The 6,000-nt window shown below is 51.8% G+C and overlaps 1 protein-coding gene across 3 annotated transcripts in view; it reads right to left on the reverse strand.

Moving 5' to 3' along the window:
• Positions 1-6,000, reverse strand: part of Tango2 (transport and golgi organization 2 homolog) — a 45,523-nt gene that overhangs the window by 35,918 nt on the left and 3,605 nt on the right. The window lies entirely within an intron of this gene.

Here is a 6,000-nt window from a genome sequence, read left to right on the forward strand (position 1 = left end):
CTCTTCACACCATAACTGAGAGCTTCCTTTCCTCTAAGAACACTAGGGGAAGTATCCTAGAGACACAGCCCAAGTTCCGCTGGTCTACCAGCCCAGTAATTCTACAAAACATGAAGAAAGTGTCTTGGATTTGGCTCAAGTTATTCTTAGTGCACGGTACTGGCTGGGAAGGACAGAAGTTTTCCAGGCACTCTAGCCCATCTGCTGATAATGCCTTCAAGAATTCTCTTGGCACACACCACCCTCTGCCCACCTTCCGCCTCTAAAATCTAACCTCCTTAGGGGCACTTCTCCAGCCTGGGGCTTCTTCCTTCTGTCCTAAATTCTCAGAGGAACTAGACTTTCAATCCTAAGAGCCAACTGGTAAGAGGCCAAAGTCCCTCTCTAAGAACAATGAGACCCTCATAAGCCTCATTCCACGCGTCATCTAAAAGGAGCACGATGGGGCAGTCCACTTTCCAGTCCCCCTTCTGTCTTCCTTAGACAGAAGCTATCTTTTTCTCAATGAATTCTTCCTACCCAAAAACAGGAGCATGATAAAGCAACCACACATACAGTCAGAAGACAGACAGGCCTGGGCAAAGACTTCACAGGTGCCAAGGGTGCACGGTGATGGTGGCAATCACTGGTGAGAGCCATGTGGAAATGACACCCAGCACCCAGAAGGACAGGGCCACAGACCACCAACCTGACAGAGGCCCACTGGGAGAGGAGGCAAGCGGGGCCCGAGGGCCACGTCGACCGGGCTGTGCCATCACTGCCAGATGAGATGACGGCGTCCCTGGGGAACACAGGACAAGCCGTGGTGCTGCAGGGCATGAGAGGCATCTCAGTGCCTCAGAAGCCAACACGCATCACACAGGACCGTGCTAGCCACCCACATCACACTACCATCATCCACTCCATTTAGTCTCTCCACATCATAGCCCAAGGGTCCACGTCTCCTGATGCCACAGCCAGCAGCTCCCAGAGCCAACAGGGTTTGGGGTCATTGCCCTCACTGCCCACGCACTTAAGAGCACGCTCTTGCTGGGAACATTTCCAATGAGATGCACCAGGCAGAAGCCCCATCTGGGGGGCTGTGTGCTACCCAGTTTTCTTAGCGAGTGTGCACGTGTACACACGCATCCACACGTGGGGTATCTCCTATAGGCACACCGAGCCAAGTTCCCCCAGAGATCCAGCGCCAGGACCTGACACCAGGCATGTGGTGGCAGGAAATGTTCTCACCGTGGTTTTGTTTCCATCCCTGGTGGCCAAGCATCTTACAGCTGTTGGCAACCTGTCCTAGCTCATGGAACACAAATTTGACTACTAATTCCTGGGTCTTTGTCTCACAAACCTGGCAGTGGAATGTGAACAGCCAAAGCCCTTCCCATGACCTGCAGCTACTTTCTCCCACTCACACTCTGCCTTCTACCTTTGCACACAGAGTTGCCTAGCAAAACAGTCTTGTCTTAAGCAGTTTCCCATCTTCACTGCACAGCATTTGTACACTGCCTTGCCGAAGGTTCTCCCTATCACAAAGACCCCGTATGTGGGCTTAGCTCATCTTGCCTTATCTTGTCTTGACTTAGCTCCGTTTGACTGCATGGTTGTTGCAAGGCAGGAACTTATCTGTGATCCCCAAATCCACAGTCACTCCTTGGTGTTCTCTATCTCGGTCACAACCTGGACGCCCTGTCCCTTGGGGCCCCGCTTCTGTCAGTGAAACCTGTCAGAGGTAGGGCCTAGTGGGAGTTCCTTAGGTCATTAAGCACAGTGATCTTGGAAAGGACTATGGTAATTCCTATGCGACCCCTGAGCTCTTGAAAGAACAAGTTGTTATAAAAACAAATCCTGTTGGCTATGTGATCCTCGCTGGCATACATTGTCCCAGCATTGCCATCTGCCACAAGGTGACCCTGCCAAAGGGACCCTTGCCAGAGCCTGAGCCATCCTGTTTGGGCCTTCAGCCTCCCAAACTATGAGCTACATAAACTTGTTTTCTGTAATAGCCTGCCTCAAGTATTTCATTATGATAACAAAACAAACCAGACAAATACAGTGGAACTTCCTAAAACCCTGGTTAGCTCATGCCATGCCCCACCCTTGCTAGCCATGCCGGGCACTACGCCAGTGCCCAAGTCCATGAAGTGACACAGCAAGGAAATCCATAGCCTAGAGCTTGAAGTCAACTTGTGTCCTTCCCTGTTGCATGTCTCTGCCCTGGAGCACCATACAGTGGCACGCAGCAATAAGCCCTAGATTCCCAAGGTACCAAGAGGTTCCAGTGGGGACAGGAAACCCTTTAGTCTCTCGTACAGAGACCAGAGACCAGAAACAAGCAAGACCGGTCCATGGGGTCAGAAGTCAGGGCAGAGCCAGCTGGTCTCAGGAACTCAGGGGACTCAACTGATGCATTTGGGTGCTAGTGATGGTTTCCATGCATGATGTGGACAGTGGCTATATGGCTGGGCTCCCTTTAAACTAGGAACTAAAAATCTGAGCCGGGCATGGTGGCACACACCTGTAATCCCAGCACTCGGGAGGCTGAGGCAGGAGGGTCGCTGTGAGTTCAAGACCAGCCTGGGCTACATAGTGAGTTCCAGGGCAGTCTCAACTACACAGGTAAACCTTGTCTCAAAAAACCAAAAGAAAGAAACTAAAAATCTGCATACTCTCAAAAGACATGTTTCATGGCAGAGAAGTGTGACTACTCACTTCCAAAAGCTGCTACCAAAAGTGTGCACACCTCACCCTCTTCCCCTGATGGCATAGGTTAGGGTGAAGGGTGAAGGATGGGAGGGCAGGGAGTACCTGAAGAAAGCTGCCTGAGCACAGGAGACTGGATAAAAACAGATCAGACAAGGTTCACACCTCAGGATGGGCAGAGCACAGCTTGGCTGTCTAACAACACTGGAACCTGAGCAAAGAGCAACGCGTACCGGGTGACCCTGGGGGCATTTGTCAACTAAAAAGCCAAACCACACAGGTGGGCAGGAGGGCAGAATGTAGGGATGAGACAGATACAGGAACACACACACAAAGGGAAAGGAGGTTTTTGTTTGTTTTGGCTTCTTTGAGACAAGGTCTCAGGCTGACCTTGAACTCACTGTGCATCCCAGCTAGCCTCAAACTTGCGGTGATCCTCCTGTTTCAGTCTCCTAAGTGCTGGGGTTACAGGTGTCTGCCACCACACCCACAAGGAGGTATTTTTATGAGACACTGGATCCCTAAATACATGGAAAAGTGAGGCTCCTAGTTCTCACCAAGATGGTTTACCAGGGCTGCACATTCAAAAGCTCTAGACAGAGGTTAGGTGAGCCCTACAGTCAGCTGACCCACCTAATTAGACTAAGTATTTTGCACATGGGGATGAAACATTTTTAAAAGTAGCCAGCCTGTCTGGAGAAGCAGAACAGAAGACAGAGCTCCTCAGGCTTCCTAAGAACAATGCAGCCGGGCTAAGCAGCCAAGCATCCACCCCACCTTGGCCGCTGTCAGCTGTGGCTGCCAGTAGAGGAGGTAAACACACAGGGGAACACAGTGTGGCTGTTCCCAGGGCCTTGGCTGAGAAAGCCCTGACGTGTGGAAATCCATGGAGCAGCCAATCTACCACAACACAGTACTCTCCTCCCATCTCAGCAGCAAGAGCTCAGTAAGCTACACTCTCGTGTTAGCTATTATATGGCATTTTGTCATGACAAAGTTTCCACAGTGATACTCTCTCCTCAGATCTTTGCAATGTTTTGAGGACATTAATTCAATCTCACACCAGGGTGTTGCTGTCCCTTCACAGATCAAAGGAGCAGCACAAACAAGGCACATCTTACACATGATGAAAAGCTCCAGGCACAGGGCAGACCCTGCATCTCAGGCTGCTCCTGGCAGGAACACCCAACTTTCCCACCAAACAGGGATAAGCCCAGTCTCCAGGGGCCCCTGCAAACTGCAAGGTATGTAAGAACAAAAGAGGGCATTCCTAATCACCCATCCAAAGATGAGGAAAGCAAGCACTTGGCAGTTGGCCTGTTACTGAAGACCTCAATGTCAGCAGCTGTATCAGGAGAGCAGCCAGTGGGAGATGGAGGCCAGCCTTTTTTATTTTTAAAATAAAGTGTGCAAATGTTAGTTCTGCAATCTAAAAAGGAAACAGAGAAAAGGGGGGTAGCTGCTCTGATAACCTTAAAGGGCACCTCAATTGCTCTGGAGTAACCTCAGTTTCATGGAGCCTATGGCCAAATCCTGCCATGCCGCCATCATGCACTGACATGGCTCCAAGAGATGGCCCGGTTCTCACCCACCTGGAGTGTCAATGACAAGGGTGGCCCTGCTTCTAGAAGCCCTCCAGACCTTCCCGTCTTGCACTATTTCTTTCCAGACCCACTCTCCCCACGGACATTCTCAGAAGCAGCACCCACAGGCAGGCAGTGGGGTTCCTGCAGAGCTCACCATCTGGCACAAGAAGACAGGCATAAATAGGAACTATGACGCTGCACGTGACTACATTCATCATGAAATGTGATCAGGACGACTGCACAAGGGAAGACACCCGTGCAGCACAAGGGCGAGGCAGCTCAGGCAGAGCAGATGGTCACCTTTAATCAGGTGTCACCTGATTGTCACCACACATTAGATCAGAAAGGAGCCCGGGCTGAGGCACCTGCAGTCCAAGGATATGCAAGTGACATGAAAATGTGGGGCCCAGTGTGGTAGGGGCTTGAAGAGGTGGGAGCCCAAGGCAACCCATCCAACCCCTCAACCCCGCAGGGGGCAGTGGGATCCTAGGGAAGGGGCAGAGCTCTGCTGTGTGCACCCCACACAGTCACCCTCCCCAGCTGTCCCCACCCCATTCAACAGGTCACCTGATGCGGCAGGCTCTGGGGAAAGGAGCTGGAGAAGCAGAAGCACTGTGATCTAGCCTTGGCCCTGAACAACCTTGGGAATATGACCTGCCCCTAAACCTGAATTTTCTTCACAATGAACAGAGTTGGCCTAATGAGCACTCGTTCCCAAAAGGATGTGCAGGGGTTAATGAACAAGTGTGAGGACATCTTCTAAAGGGCCACTCTGTATAAATTCTATCACATCTGTTTCATGGAAGACGGCTCTGAGCCCAGCATGGTGACAAAGCAACAGTCAGTAGGCCTAAAATGGCTTGACAGGCCTGGATCATGCCAAGCAAGTAACATTCCACCAGAGGAAGAGGGCCTGAGGCTCAGGGACTTGTCCAAGGGCACAAGGTTTATGCTAAAGCTGTGGCCCAGCAGGAAGCCAGGAATCACAGAATGCCAGGGCAGAGAAGAGAGTCTCAGCAAAGGGCCCTCTGTACCCACTGCTCAAGAGGAAAACATGCAAAGCCCAAGCTCCTAAAGAGGCCAGGAGTGGGGCCATGCCTGCCTAGCAGCCCTGCCTAGCCCACAGCCCAGATGCCCTCTGGGCGAAGTTAGGGGCCTCTGACTATATACAAGCCTCTCCAGGAACGTATTCAGTCACAGGGATGACCCAGCACGGATTTAGCTCACCAGTTCCAATACCTGACTCGAAAGCGCAAGGACCTGAGTTCGATCCCCAGTACAAAAAAAAAAACCAAAAAACAAAACAACAACCAAAAAAACAAGAAGTCAGCTGTTACCCTGCAGCCCACAGAAGACTACAGGGAATGGAGCAAGGGAAAGGACTTCAGAGTGGTCCCTCATGCTGGCCAAGGGTACAGCCTACAACCTTGCAGTGGTTAAGCACGTCTCTGCCTCACCTGCCTTAACCTCCCTGCAGCAAGTCTGTCCTCCCACCCAGTCCCGGTAGTGATCCACGGAAACGCTTCCCGGAACCCCGGGGTGCTTTCGTTGGCTAGGATCAGTCTGGTCCCTGTGAACTGGACAGCGTTCCAAGACAGCTTGTCTGATTTTCATTCTACTCCTTGGAAAAGGGAAACTGAGGCAGGACAAAGAGGTGGGGCCCAGGCCGGCCCGCCCCGACTGCGAGTAACCCGGCCCCGCCTGCGTTTCCAGCCCGGCG

Source organism: Fukomys damarensis, unplaced genomic scaffold (assembly GCF_012274545.1).
Source record: "Fukomys damarensis isolate Sample0158 unplaced genomic scaffold, DMR_v1.0_HiC HiC_scaffold_34, whole genome shotgun sequence".
Taxonomy (NCBI): Eukaryota; Metazoa; Chordata; class Mammalia; order Rodentia; family Bathyergidae; genus Fukomys; species Fukomys damarensis.